Source organism: Podarcis bocagei, assembly GCF_964188305.1.
Source record: "Podarcis bocagei genome assembly, chromosome: 16".
In the NCBI taxonomy this organism is placed as follows: domain Eukaryota; kingdom Metazoa; phylum Chordata; class Lepidosauria; order Squamata; family Lacertidae; genus Podarcis; species Podarcis bocagei.
In genome coordinates, this window is record NC_138142.1 from 14678317 (window position 1) to 14693626 (window position 15310).

At 49.5% G+C, this 15310-nt stretch overlaps 1 protein-coding gene across 10 annotated transcripts in view; it reads left to right on the forward strand.

Annotated features, from left to right (window-relative positions):
- The first annotated feature begins 286 nt into the window (after positions 1-286).
- HIC2 (HIC ZBTB transcriptional repressor 2) overlaps positions 287-15310 on the forward strand; it is a 138494-nt gene continuing 123470 nt past the window's right edge. For 3 of the 10 annotated variants that reach the window (XM_081174940.1, XM_081174944.1, XM_081174946.1), the window contains exon 1: positions 1147-1235. The gene's annotated coding sequence lies outside the window, so the exon portion shown is untranslated. Of the gene's footprint in view, positions 479-1146; positions 1236-1440; positions 1570-15310 lie in introns of those variants that run through there. The other 7 variants (XM_081174941.1, XM_081174945.1, XM_081174947.1 and 4 more) reach the window with 4 other exon arrangements.

Consider the following 15310-nt stretch of genomic DNA (forward strand, 5'->3'; position numbering starts at 1 on the left):
ACCTCCCCCTGCCCGCGCAGCCCCTTCCAGCTTTTGCAAGACGCATCGCCCCCCAATAGCAAAAATGATAGCAATAAACAAATGCAAACGCTGACCCCCCGAAGTTGCAGAAGGGGAAGAGCCGTGGAAAGGCTCGTTCCTTTCTCCTCCTTCAGCGGCTCTTGCGCCTTCCTTCCCCCCATTCCACGTTTCCCCTCCGCGCACACCCCTTCCCCTTCTCTCTCTCCCTTTCCCCCCCCCTCCTCCCTTGCCCATTTTGGCTTATATTCAAATGTGGGTCAGGGGTGAGCGGCTCCCAACGTCACCAGCTTACAAGATGGCGCTGAGAGGAAGGCTGTGAGATAAGGAACGGGCTGCTATAAGCCGGGAGGACAGGCGAGGAGCGAGGAGGCGGCGGCGGAGAAGGTGGTGGAAGAGGTGGCTGCGACGGGGGACCCTCCCGGGAAAACCCCCTGGCCCCAAGCATGCCGGCGAAAAGGTAAGCGGCCGCCCGAGCTGGGGACTCCGGGGCTCCGCCGCGCTCCCGGCAGGGGGTGTGTATGCATGCCCGTGCGGATGCGCGCACACGTGTGCGGCGCTGGCCGGACCGCCGCCGCCGTTGCCCGGGTTTGCCTGGCGCTGCGCTGCATGCAAAGCCCGCCCCCCAAGTCCGCGCGGGGAGCCCACACAAAGGAAGGGCGAGCGGACTCCGCGCAGCGCGCTGTGCGCGTCGGAGAGGAGCCGCGATGGCATTTTGCAGCGGCTCCTCAATTGCACCCCCGGCGTGCAAGCCCAACAACAGAACCCCCGGCGTGTGCAATACAGTACATACATACACATATATATAGAATATTAACGTGCCTCTTTTTTATGCATTATTCCCCCCCCCTCCGTTTTAATTTTTGCAAAGTGCGCTATTGGAAACGAGAGCCCTCGCAACTCGCCGTGGCCGCTCGCTTTGCAAACTTTGCCTGGCTCCCTCTCCTCTTCCTTCCCTCTTTGTGTGCGTGTGTGGGGTGTTTTGCATTGCTCTGCCCTATGGCTGAGCCCATGCCTCCCGGGGGGAGGGGGAGGAGGAGGAGGAGGAGGGGGCGGGGTAGAAGAGAGAGGGAGGGAGGGAGGGAGGGAAGGGGGCATTAGCCAAGCTGCTGCAGCTGCCGCCGCTGCCTCCGCGTTGGACAAGCCCTGGGCGAAGGGGTGGGGGCCCCTGATGGACGGCTCTCCCCTCCCCCCCTCATTGATTCCCACTCTTGGAGGTGGGTGCAGCTAAGCAATTATTTTGAGAGAGGGGGTGTGTGCGCGAGGGTGGGGGGGCGCACATGGAAAAAGCGAGCGCCAGGGGGGCGTTGCATTTTGCATAGGCTTGCGTTTGTGGCAGGAGCGAGCCTTTCCTCCTGCAACCGGGGTGGGGGGAGGTTGGTTGGTTGGTTTGGAGGGGGGGGACCCGGCAGGCTCGGGGAAAGGCTTGCGGAGGGGGGCGCTGGAGAGACCCGGCGTGGCATGGCCGTGGCTCAGGCTGGACCCTTCCTCCACCCCTCCGGTCTCCTCGCCGAAGCGATCCTCGGAGCCCCCCTCGATGGCGACGGAAAGGTGACCCCATCCCCACGACCTCCCTTTCTTCCCCCTCGGGCCGAGCCCCTCTTTCAAGCTGCGTTTGAACTTTTGCCACATCGCTTGCGCCTCCCCCCCTCCTTCCTTTCCCCTCCATCTCCATTGAGAGCGAAAGAGACACAGGCGCTGTGGGGCGTTGTTAAGATCTGGGGGCTTTTGTTGCTGCTGCTGCGAAATTCAAAGGGACTAGAAACCGGAGGCTTGCCTTCCCCGGGCGGACTCTCGGGGTTCCCGCAGCAGCAGCGCCGCCGCCGCTGCCAGCCTTGCAGCCTCGAATCCCTTTCTGGAATCTATAGATTTTCCTTCTTCCTTTTTCTGAAATGTGCTGCTTTAAGAATACTCTCTCGGAAAGGCGCACACGTTTCAGCAATGCGTTACTTTCATGCTGCCCGGGAGTCAGGCTTGCCCTTTTCCCTCCCCGAACTGAATAGCCTCTCTTCTTCCCCCCCCCCCACCCCGGGAAAAAGAAACAATTGAGGAATAGTCTTAAGTAAGGACTTCAGTATTTATGTATGATGTGTATTTCAAACGGCAAAAGGGAAACCCGAAGTTTGTGAATTTTCAACCAGAAAGCTCCCTGAGTTTGCTGTTGGCATTTCTCTCTCTGTGTGAGCGCAGTTTTAGTCACTTTTGATGCTATTGATGAATGAAATGTGTGTTTCTCTCTGCATGGAAAAAGGCTCTCTCCCTCTCTAACTGGATGGCTGATATTTGCAAATGAAAGTCGCCCATTTGGATCTTGCTGAGAATCTTGGTTTAGGGACCCTTTAAATGTGAACCTACGGAAGGGAAGAAGCTCAAAGACCTCCTGTTTTTAATTTCTCCCAGGTTGACATGGGTGCACCAGGGAGGGCAGAAGAGGGTGCCTGCGCCTTAGTTCCCACCCCCCTCCAACAGTTTTTTTCCTTTATCAGAGATGCCAGCTGGGTCCTTCTCTTTTAGTCCTTTTACTCACGATGACTGTTGTGCCATTGGTTGGGGAGGTGTTTTGAACTTTGCCCTTAAGATTTTTGGAAAAGAAAACCCCAACTATTAAAAAAATCTTATAATACCCCCCCTCCCCGCTTGAAAGGAAATAAAATATGTTTATTTCCTGGGACGGTCGTGTCACTTAGGCCACTCTGTGAATAGTGTTTGGACATTGGAAGGAAGGGTGCATTTTTTGCATAGCGAATTCAGCCTTAAAAATTTGTACACCGAGAGATGCGTGGCAAAAGGTATGTTGGTTTGAAGGCAGCTGGGTGGGTTGGGGAGTGGGGGGGGGAGTTAAGGTGGTGGGGGAAACCCTTTGGAAACACAGAACTCTTGTTTTGATCGCGAAGCATTTCTTGTTTTTCGTTGTTGTTTTTTTTACAGAAGATAAAACGCAATTTCATTAAGAGTGGGGAGATAGTTGCTTGAATAATGAGTGGTGGAAAGGAAAAGAAACGGCTTATTTCGAACAAAAGATTTGGGTTGTTTTTTCCCCCAGAGCCAAACTTCATCATTTCATCAGGCGTCATAATTGGCTCTTTAGGATTGTGCTGTTGCAATTCCACATGCGGTCAGGGACATGAGGGGAAATTGACTTATTCCCATAACTGTTGGTGGCTACTTTGATGCTTTCTAACCAGTCTTGAATTGCGACAGTGCTTAGGTTGAATTCCTTTTTTTTTTTTTAAAGAAACTTATGAGTTTGGAAACAGAATACATAGTGGTTATCCTTTTAAAAAAATAAATTATTTATTTTTAAGATACCTGAACCTAAATCAAGTTGATTTCACTGGGATCTACAGATGGTATTAAGTGGGTGCAGAAGTTAGTGTTTCTTTTTTCTTTTAAAAAAATCCCAGCAGTGCCACCACCTGCTTCCGTCATGTCATCTCACCAACTGGGGATCCAAAATAAATTTGAGAATAAACCCCTTTACATTTGTTCATATGTTCTCTCCAGGGCATAAATCTCTCGTTCCATTGGGATCCAAATTCATTCCGCACACATGCACCGGAAATGCATTCTCTTAAATGGACTGGTGCAATGAAATACATGTCATGCTGTTTTGGAAAAGTGACGTGCGTCAAAAAAGAGGGCGAGTTTTTAATCTTGACAGTCCTTAAGGGGGATGCAAGCTATGCTTCCTATGTGATAGCTCACCTTTTCAGATGTTCATGCACCTACTTCTTAAAAAAAAACCAAAAAACCCAGAAACAGCAACTTCTCTGTGTTAAAAAAGATCTGGATCTTGCATGCCTTTTTCAAACTTCCCAAGACGTAAACATCCAAATAAATTTTTAGTTCTCTCTCTTTTTTAAAAGGAACTCCACGTAGAGAATAGCACCTAGGTCAAAGAAACAGCATCAAGTTCTTAATTTGTGTAGGCTGCTGCTGCTTTGCTGAATGACTCGGGCTGGGAAACTTGTTATCGATACCTGAAAAGTGTGTTATATAGATGCCTGAAGCTTTAAGCTATTACGTGGTAAAGCTCCTGTCCTGTGTGTCAGCCCTGGATAGTTTAGCAGAAGCAACTGTGTGATAAGGAAGCCTCAGACCTGGGAGGTGGATGGGTGCTCTGTAATTGTTTGGCCAGGGTTTTAGATGGGTGGGGGTGGAAAGCTGAAATGGATTTACGCCTAACCCTGGGTGCTGCAGTTCCAAAAATTTTCCTACAATGCTGCTGAAGTTTTTTTGTTTTTTGTTTGGAAAACAAACAAAAAGGCCAGCAAGGTGAGGCAATTTGAGGAAGCTGGTGGTAAACTCTCTAAAAAAACAGAAATGGTCTATTACCGGTTTTCTTAAGGGGGGGGGGCAGCGCACAAACAGCATTGTTCTGATCACTGGCATGGGAAAAAAGAAGACATTTGATCCTATGGATGGCCTTTATTTTCCTTTTCGCTGTTGCAAAATGAAATCCCAATTTTGCATCGGCAGATGGTTCCTTTGAAAGCCCTGGCATGTTAATGGGAGATCTCTTTAGTAGGGGTTTGCCATTTCAGAAGAGAGTTTTATTTTTTATTGTAAGGCAAACCCACGTGCATTTCTTTTTCTACAGTCGGGTCTGACTTCGCCCCTTTAATTTGCAAGTTGTGTTAATCAGGAATCTCCTACTTTCTTAAGGCTAGTGCTTCTGGTTTCCTTGCAGCTTAAGACCCCTCGCCTCCTTAGGGCGAGTTGGTTTCAACAACTCTGCAGCAGATGTTGTCTTGGAAAGTTTTTTTTTTTAAAGGGGGGGGGAGAGGCGGAAACGCATTGCATTTGTGATTTAGCCATTATGCAGGCTGTGACAGTCTTAAGCTCAATGGGGTCTGAAGAAGTGGGGGGAGGGGGGGTCTTGCATTTCAGCATCGCTGGACATGCTGCCTCCGTTGGGCTCTGCGGCGAAAAAATTAACAGGGCTCAGCTGTTGAATTGCTTACGGAGAAATCCAAGCCTGGCTATAAAACCGGGGAATTTTTAAATCGTACGCAATCGTATGGAAAACCCTTTCCAGGGCTTGACTCGGCTAAAGGAGAAAAGTGGCAGTCGGTACCACTAAGGTTGTTCAAAGAGGTTTAAGGATTGCCTGTTGGCGCTTTGATAAAGCCCAGTGTGTTGTAATAGGAAAGCATGGATTGAGTCAACCCAGCCAGATTTTTTGCAGATAGTGGCATTTGGCCCAGTGCCCGCCTTCTTGGGGGCAGCTTAGCATGTGAGCGCTTCTAACGCACAGCACATGCGATTTTGCAATCTGGTGGAGCTTTCTGCACAACATCCCCCCTGTTTTGCAAACGTGCCCACAGGCCCCAAAAGCTTCGGAAGAATACTGGATACTGTGTCTTCACAACTTGGATGTAGGAGACTCTGCAGGCTGATCGGAAGCGGCTGCTGTTTATACCTGTGTAGCAGTTTCTGCGGCCAAATCCTGCCCTAACTGGACCTAGAGCCCTCGGACGGGCTTCTTCCGATACCGGCATTCTAAAATGGTAGCAAATTGCCTGCGCGGTTTATTAGTTAGCTTTCCTGAGCGTCATGAGCAGGGACACCTATGTCTCTCCAGATGTTGCCAGACTACAACTCCCATCAAGCCCCACCATTGGGCCTTGCATGCTGCGGCTGATGGGAGCTTTCTGGGCAAACAAAAGAGACCCAGTCCTTCACTTAGGCCGTAGTTTAAACCGGTGGAATTCGCTGTGGCGAGAGGCAGCGATGGCCACTAATTGAGGCGGCTTTAAAAAGGGATTAGACAGGACCAAGGTTCTGTTCTGCTTTGTGCATCAGAATACCGTTGGCTGGGAATCTCAGGTGAGTGAGAGGGATGCTGCAGCCGGGTCCTGATTGCTGGCTTCCCATTGGTCACTTTGAGAAGAGGATGCTGTGCTAGGTGGGCTTCAGGCCTGGTCCACTTTTGTCCATGTGGGTTTGAAGGCCCACTTTCGTTCTGTGAGCTGATACGTCTGCTATTCCACAATTTGTCCTATAACACAGATATTTCATGCCATTGTACCACAGTTACTGTGGTAAAGAAAGTCTTGAAATGGGCACCATTATTATACGGTGGTACCTCAGGTTACAGACGCTTCAGGTTACAGACTCGGCTAACCTGGAAGTATTACCTCGGGTTAAGAACTTTGCTTCAGGATGAGAACAGAAATTGCGCGGAAGCAGCGGGAGGCCCAATTAGCTAAAGCGGGACCTCAGGTTAAGAACAGTTTCAGGTTAAGAACAGACCTCTGGAACGAATTAAGTTCTTAATCCGAGGTACCACTGTACCTCCATGCTCCCCTCTTCCCCCCCTTTTTCTTCTCCCTTCTCTGTGCTTACAAACTTCCAAGAGGTTTCCAGAACCTATTTGGTCTTCCCTGCGAAAGCCGCCCTTCATCGAACCTTATAACCGACGTGGCATCTCTGGGATGCTTTTTGATGTGGCTTACAATGGGCATCTTGGCACATTAAACTTGTGAGAATTAACCACGTATTAGATCACCCCCCTGGAAGGAGACACGACGGCCTCTTTCCTCGCTGCTGGGCTCTGTTAGAAAGAGGAAGGAAAAGGAACGTGAGCAGAGGCCAGCAAGACTCGGCTCTTTAAAAGTCCTGTCAATTTATTATTACTTTAAAAAGCGAGAGAGAAATCCGCCCCCCCCTCCACCACATGCCTTGGTAGCTGTACCTGCGGTGACAGGTGGAATAAGCGCCCGTGCTTCTTCGCCTGCGTTTGGACAGAGGCCCATAGTTGGCTACAAACTGCAATCCAGGATTAATCCTCACCCAGTGTTTTCTTTCCATATATCAGATTTCTCATTTTGTTAATAAACAGCACCCAGCCGTGCACTTGCAGTCAGCTGTTTGGAGAAGCAGAAGTCGCCCTGGGTGGAGGGGGGGTCGTCCCCCCCCGCTTTGCATTATTGAGATGACTGCTCTCAGGCCTGTCCTAGGCCTCATATTTTCTTGACCTGAGGAGGACTTGGATGATATTTGCATCGGGGAGGTCTTGAACTAGGAACTCAACTTGTTGGGAGGGTTTGATTCATGTGTTCTGGTTTGGTTTATTTTATTTTATTTTTCCCTGGTTTTTTGGGGGGGGGGAGGAAGAAAGAGGTTCTCACTTGCTGCACGAAGGGGAGACATTTAAAAAGATGCACCTCAAAGGTGGTCCTGGGAAGAATTATTGATGTCCTATCATTTGAGTTTTTAAAAAACGTTTGATTCTGATGACCATGATTTTTTTTCTTGGGGTGGTGGAAATGTTCAGCTCTCCTCCCTTGTCCTGCTGACGCTGTACAGTGGTACCTTGGGTTACATACACTTCAGGTTACAGACTCCACTAACCCAGAAAAAGTGCTTCAGGTTAAGAACTTTGCTTCAGGATAAGAACAGAAATCGTGCTCCAGTGGCGTGGCGGAAGCAGGAGGCCCCATTAGCTAAAGTGGTGCTTCAGGTTAAGAACAGTTTCAGGTTAAGAACGGACCTCCGGAACGAATTAAGTACTTAACCTGATAAGTACTTAACCTGAGGTACCACTGTACTTGAGAACAGCCTCACCCTCTTGGTCTTGGGAAGAACGGGAAATTGAGAGAAAAGACCAGAGAGGAAGTACCAAATGTTACGAATTTGCACCCAGTCTCCCTTCTTAACTGAATAGATCTCTGCTTCCCCAAAACACGCATTCAGAAAAAGCATAGCATTTTGTTTTATTTTTAGCACTTGTGAAGTATTCGGAGCACATTTTGTCCATGGTAATCTTTGTGAAGTGAGGCCAGTATAACCGCTGTCCCTGTTTTTAGGCGGAGTGAAGTAGACCACAAACTTAACACACCTGGAGTTACTGTTGTGGCCATTTCCGGACACCACAGTTTCAGACGGGTATTGACATGCTGCAACGTGTGCAGAGGAGGGCAACCAAGATGGCCGATGGTCTGGAAATCAAGCCTTATGAGGAACGGTTGAGGGAATTGGGTGTGTTCAGCCTGGGGGGAGGGAAGAGGAAGACCGGGCAAGGGGATACGATAGCCATCTTCAAATACCTGAAGGACTGTCACATGGAAGACAAGAGCAAGCTTGTTTTCTCCTGCTCTGGATGGTAGGACCCGAACCAATGGATTCAAATTGCAAGAGAGGGAATTCTGACTAAGCGTTAGGAAGAACTTTCTGGCGGTAAGAGCTGTTCGGCAGTGGAGCTCCTTCATTGGAGTTTGTGAAACAGAGGTTGGGTAGCCATCCTGGGCCGTCTTACACATAGGCGCTAGGGGTGTGGGGCACCCGGGCGCCGGGCTCTCAGGGGTGCCAAGCCGAGAGTCCGGGGCCCGAGAGTTGAGTCCGGGGAAGAGCCTGCCCATCGGTCGGAGCGCCGCGGCAGGCTCTTCTGCGGGCAGCTCTGCGCCGCGAGTTCGGGGGCGATGGAGCCAGCGAGACGCTGAGGCAGCCGGCTGGCTCCGCCCTGCTGTGCGCCTGGGACGGGCAGCAGGCGATCTTTGCACCCCCGGCACCGCATATGCTTAAGAGAGCCCTGTAGCCATCGGTCAGGGATTCTTTCGCTGTCATTCCTAGGGGATAAAGAGCTCTCCCGATGTGTTTGGAACAATTCCCAACCTGTTGGCCATTCCGGGTGAATTTGATGGGAGCACTGACGTTGGATAGTGGCCAGGGTGTCACAGGGTCCCCTCACTCTTTGCAGGTAGAGATGCTGGGGGGGTGAAGCTTTGACCTTCCAAGCAGCCTGTGGGTCCCCTCTCGCCTTCCCTGGCCTTAGCAAGTGCCCACTCAAAACTTCTTTTCGGCAAGGGCTGCCCGAGACTTCCATTCCTCCTCCTTGCCCATGTGCCGCCCTCAGCCCGGCTCTCCTACATAAAGACAGAGTTCTGCGTCTCCTACATTCCTCTCTCTGTTTCACCTTGTGGCGGATGGGCGCTCTTCGCACTCCTCCGTTCTGCATTTCTGTTGGTGTTGCAATTCTCCCTTGGGGGAAAAAAACTCCCAGGCCTTGACCATCTGCCTGCATGCGTGTTTTCCTGCAAGAGCCCTACCCCAGCTGCTTGAGCCCTGCGCCCCCTTTTTGAGACCATTGTGGGAAGGGGGTAGGGAGAGAAAGAGAGAGAGCCTGTTATAGGATTAACTTTTATTAGCAAAAGAATGTCTCTCTCTGTGTTTGTGCTCCTGAGTTGTGCCAGATAAGGCTGTAATTACTGCTTGCCCATGGGGGGGGCAAGGGCCAGCGGTGGGTGTGGCCATAGTCAAAAGTGGGTGGAGCAAACAGGTCTGCCCTACCTTGGTGCAGTATACATCTAGCCCAGCAAGATATATAGGGAATCCTGCAAACAGGCCCTGCGTACAACAGCGTTCTCATCCCTTACGGTTTACAGCCGCTGGGATTCAGCCGTGGCTTTTGGATAGGCATCCCCAAACTCGGCCCTCCAGCTGTTTTGGGACTACGATTCCCATCATCCCTGATCACTGGACCTGTTAGCTAGGGATGATGGGAGTTGTAGTCCCAAAACAGCTGAAGGGCCGAATTTGGGGATGCCTGCTTTAGGTCATAGCTGTTGCGGCTAGCAACATTCCGTGAATTCGGCTAATCCTCTTTTGCAGTATTAGAAACTCCCAGATCATAGAATTGTAGAGTTAGAAGGGACCCTAAGGATCATCCAGTCTAACCCCTCAACAGAACGTCTAGGCGCCATTTTTTTTAACAAGGAAATTTATTTTTGTTGTTGTTCAGTTCATTTCTTTACCACTTTACATTTTAAAGAGGAAATCTCAAAGAAGGCTACAGCACATGAAATGATCCAGAATAAAACCCAAGCTTCAAGGAGAATATTTCAGATCCTTCTCTCAGTGACAGTTTGCTTTCCTCATTTACCTACTAAATTAATATAGCTGCCCCATAGCAGAAGAACTCTATCAAGGCAGTTTGGTGTAGTGGTTAGTGTTGGACTCGGACCTGCGGATCAGGGTTCAAATCCCCACTCGGTCATGAAGATCTCACTGTGTGATTCTGGAGTCAGTCACAGCATCTTAGCCCACCTCACAGGGTCGTTGTATTTGCTAACTGAGGGAGGGCTGTGTGAACCATGTACTTCTTGGAGAAAAAGGTGGGATTTAAATGCAGTAAATAAGCTCTTCTTCTTACCTGCTTAAGAAACCTGGAGGGGCCAGTCGGATGGAGACGTCAGTTGCCAACCTGGCTTCCAGAGATCATAATTGGACACACACCAGTTACAAAACACACCTGGGTTATTTCTAACACTGCTTTGAAGCTGTCCAAGTTGGCAGCCGTCGTCACTTCTCATAGAAGTGGCCCATTGATCTCTGCACTGGTGCTACTGTTGGGCAGAATGAGACCCATGCCTCAGGTGGCAGGCTCTGCGTGTGTCGTGCCGTCCTTCCTGCATTCCCCAAGCTTCCCTTTGGTGCAGAGGACGACGTTAACGCCTCCCTTTATTTATTTTAAATCGCTTGTGTATACTGCTTTTTCACCACCGTAATTAACCAGGCTAGTTACAAAAAATAATAATTTATTATTTATACTCTGCCTATTTGTCTGGGTTTCCCCAGCCACTCTGGGCGGCTTCCAACAGAATATTAAAATACAATAATCTATTAATCACTAAAAGCTTCCCTAAACAGGGCTTCAGATGTCTTCTAAGAGTCTGGTGGTAGTTCTTCTCTTTGACATCTGGTGGGAGGGCGTTCCACAGGGTGGGTGCCACTACCGAGAAGGCCCTCTGCCTGGTTCCCTGTAACTTGGCTTCTCGCAGTGAGGGACCCGCCAGAAGGCCCTTGGCGCTGGACCTCAGTGTCCGGGCAGAACGATGGGGGTGGAGGCGCTCCTTCAGGTATACTGGACCGAGGCTGTTTAGGGCTTTAAAGGTCAGCACCAACACTTTGAATTGTGCTCAGGAAAAGGAAAAGAGCAAGCCAATACAGCCATGTACCTATAGCTAAGTAAAACATGCAAAAAGATGCCCAGTGGTCCATTTAAAAGCTGGTAGTAAGAATCCACAACCTGAGAATGCCTTAATAAAGCAATAACAACAATGACATTACAGTTAATTATCTGCCCTTCGCTTCAAAGTCCCAGGGTGGGTTACAACAATTAAAGCACGATATTAAAATCAGTTTAAGAGCAACTTAGTTGCAGAAGTAAGGGAGGGTCCTTAAAAAATGCACAACTCAAGTGTAATGAGTTGCGTCTTCAGCATTCAATGATAGCTGTATGATGAAGGTTTCAGGTGCACCTCTGATGGGGGCGGTTCCATAATTTAGGGGCCACCACAGAGGAGGCCCTCTCCCAAGCCACTCCCCCCCCTGCTTCTGAGGGTGATGGAACAACCGAGATGGCACCCACCACTGATGTCAGTCCCCAAGAGGGTCTGTAAGGAAGGAGGCGGTCTTACTGGTCTTCGGCACCTGAGTCGTTTGGGGGGGGTGTTAAATGTGAGCACCGTGTATTGGGCCTGGGAATGAACAATAGCAACCAGTGCATCTGCTTCCAAACAAGGGAATATGACACCTGAAGGGAACCCAAGTCAGTAATCTGCATTTTGGACCAGCTGAATTGCCTTCAAGGGCAGCCCCACATAGAGGGCATTGCAGTAATCAAGCCTGGAGCAGTGGAGTGTGGTGCTATTTAAAGAGCAGAAAAACAGTGGTACTGAAGGTGCAGCTCTAAAAGGGAGAAATCATTCTGCATTATTTAAAAAAAGGTTGCTGTTGCTGAAAATAAGATTCAATTGCTAGGTTTCAGTGGGGTGGGGTTACAATCTTGCCGCCGGCTTCAGGCAGCAAAACACCTGGGGCTGGTTCTTGTAGGTCTGGATCTGCTAGTTGATCCGTGGCTGGTTTGCAGGAGATCCCGCAAGCATTTCTGACTCCCTTTTGTTTAACAACAGCAGCAAGAAAACGACCCTTCTGAAATCGAAGCCCCCGCCTGCACGATGTTTAAATCGGAATCCTGTCGCTTTGTACAGCCGTGGCTTTCTCCCAACGAATCCTGGGAATTGTAGCTTGTTAAGGGGGCCGAGAGTTGTTAGGAAGCCTGTATTCCCTGCACAGAACTACAATTTCCAGAGTTGGCTCGGTCCCTGCTCCTGCCAACCTAGCAGTTCGAACGCACGTCAAAGTGCAAGTAGATAAAAAGGTACCACTCCGGCGGGAAGATAAACGGCATTTCCGTTTGCTGCTCTGGTTCGCCAGAAGCGGCTTAGTCATGCTGGCCACATGACCTGGAAGCTGTACACCAGTTCCCTCGGCCAGTAAACAAGATGAGCGCCGCAACCCCAGTCGTCCATGACTGGACCTAATGGTCAGGGGTCCCTTTACCTTTATTAACCACTTGTGACCAAGTGAAGATTTGCGGGTGCCAGGATGGCAGCTGACATCTCCACCATCTGGAGGTGCATGCCTGGGGATCATTGGATCTGGGCTATTTTCACACACTTATACCACATCCTGTAGAATTCTATCCATTATATTTTATCTGAACAATCGGAATTGCCATATTTTTCTGTGTATAAGATGTCCCCTATTTTGGGGGGACTCCAAATTAAGAAATTACCCCTCAGCACTACCCATGTATAAGATGACCCCCAATTTTAAACCTTTTTTGTTGTTGTTGTAAAAGACCCCTAATCTTACATGGAGGTGTCTTATGCACAGAAAAATATGGTAATTTCTGGAACCAAAAAGTCCCCCCCCCCGTTTTGCTTGAGCAGGAGCAGTGAACAACATTACAGTTAAATTGTAGCTTGTATTCCTCACTTACCGCGCCTCACTGCCCTGCTCACAGTTGTGAAGAATATTCTTACGTTATGAATGGTCTGCATCATCATTAAGAAAAAGAGTTAGGAATAGACCAAAATATATGTGGAGTTTCCTCAGATAAAGTCACTTTTCCTTTTTAAGCTCGCAAAGTTCTCAACTCAGCTCAGGGTTGTCATATGAACTAGCCAGATGTTTAACTGAGAATCAATCTCAGGCAGTCCCTCAATCGAAAAATAAGACTTTGGAGTTGTCTTGCCCCCAAATGGCAACTAGACACTCGGTTTTGGCAACCGCAGCCTTGGTTTGAGGAGCCATTTGGCGCCTAAGCTTACATATCTGAGTTTCTAACGCTGGAAATAGCTCAGTGGCAAACATCTTTGCGTTCTCTGTTGCTCTTTGTTGTACTATCGAGCCTGTTGTTGTTGCCACTTCTGTGACTAAAGCATTAATAAGTGGTATATTAATGCCTGAGCAGGGACGCGGGTGGCGCTGTGGGTTAAACCACAGAGCCTAGGACTTGCCGATCAGAAGGTCGGCGGTTCGAATCCCCGCAACGGGGTGAGCTCCCGTGGTTGGTCCCAGCTCCTGCCAACCTAGCAGTTCAAAAGCACGTCAGAGTGCAAGTAGATAAATAGGTACCGCTCCGGCGGGAAGGTAAACAGTGTTTCCGTGCGCTGCTCTGGTTCGCCAGCAGCAGCTTAGTCATGCTGGCCACATGACCCGGAAGCTGTATGCTGGCTCCCTCGGCCAATAAAGCGAGATGAGCACCGCAACCCCAGAGTCGGCCACGACTGGACCTAATGGTCAGGGTTCCCTTTACCTTAATGCCTGAGCAGGTTGCATGTATAAAGGATGGGGCAGAGGGTTTTTTGTTTTGTTGTCTTTAACTCTGCCCTCTCCATGTCTCCATCTCCTGAGATTTGGGGCAAAGCCGATGGCTATGCAAAACTTGTGGCTGTGTCGTTTATTGCTTCCATTTCCTCCGGTTCTAGCCTTGGGTTTCTTGTGATATGACGGACTGAAAGACATGTTGGACGTGCACCATACTTATAAGCGCTTCAGAGCATCTCTTTCTCCTCCCACCCCCCCACCCCAGTCAGTGAACATGCATTAAAGACGGGAATAGAATTTGCAGGTGTGTTTTTGTGTTAGGCTTCCAATTCCTGTGGTTTTTGTGCTCTTAGCGCTCTTGTCTGAAGCTAGTCATTTTTTATTTATTTTTATTTCCATGTAGACCTTTACAAATGGAAGAGGCTCTTTTTAAAAAATGCATTGACACATTTGTCTTGTACACACCATACATGTAAAGCATGTGACTTCTCCCAAAGAATTCTGGGAGCTGTTGGCCGTTGCAGTTCTGGGAGGTGTAAACTTAACTTCCCAGAGGCCTTTGAAGGAAGCAATTTTTAAGTGCATAACACGTACTCAACCTCGCTGATCACTGTTAATAGGCATGGCTCGGTCTTGCCCAATTCTTCCTCCACTTCCCTGACTTTAGGGTAACCGCCGCTTCCTTCACCGGCTCTTATCACTGAGCCATCACCTTCCACCACGTCCCATGAAAACAGCATGGAAATAATAATAGTTTTTTATTATTTATACCCCGCCCATCTGGCTGGGTTTTCCCAGCCACTTTGGGCGGCCCCCAACAGAATATTAAAAACACGATAAAGCATCACACATTAAAAACTTCCCTAAACAGGGCTGCTTTCAGATGTCTTCTAAAAGTCAGATAGTTGTTTATTTCCATGACATTTGAAGGTAGGGCATTCCACAGGGCGGGTGCCACTACCAAGAAGGCCCTCTGCTTGGTTCCCTGTAACCTCACTTCTTGCAGTGAGGGACAGGGCTGTCTTACCCATAGGTGTTAGGGGTGTGGGGCACCCGGGTACCGGGCTCTCAGGGGCGCCAGGCTGATAGTCCGGGGCCTGAGAGTTGAGTCCGGGAAAGAGCCTGCCCATCAGTTGGAGCCCCGCGACGGGCTCTTCTGCTGCGGGCGGCTCTGCGCCATGAGTTCGGGGGCGACTGAGCCAGCGAGACGCTGAGGCGGTCTGCCATTTCCACCCTGCTGTGTGCCTGGGACTGGGCAACCTGGGATGGGACACCGGGTGGATCTTTGCACCCCAGGGTCTCATATGCTTAAGACAGCCCTGGTGAGGGAACCGCCAGAAGGCCCTCAGAGCTGGACCTGGGCTGAACGATGGGGGTGGAGACACTCCTCAATTTCGAGGGATGGTCTTTGTCCTTTTCAGCAAAAGTCACCTCAAATTTCATCTAGTATATTTCTTTCCCCCGTCTCTTTCATAGTGCATGCACTCACGCCAGCAAGGGTGCACAAGGTTGTATCGCAATTTAAAATAAAACAAAGCTGGCTAGCCATTGATGGACTTTCCAGTTTTGCTGAGGACCAAAGGGGGGGGGGTAGTGATTATGAAAGGAATATGCCAGGCGGGGCTGGTGGGAAGCAATAATTACAAGATTTGTCTTTGAATCTGCCGGAATAGAA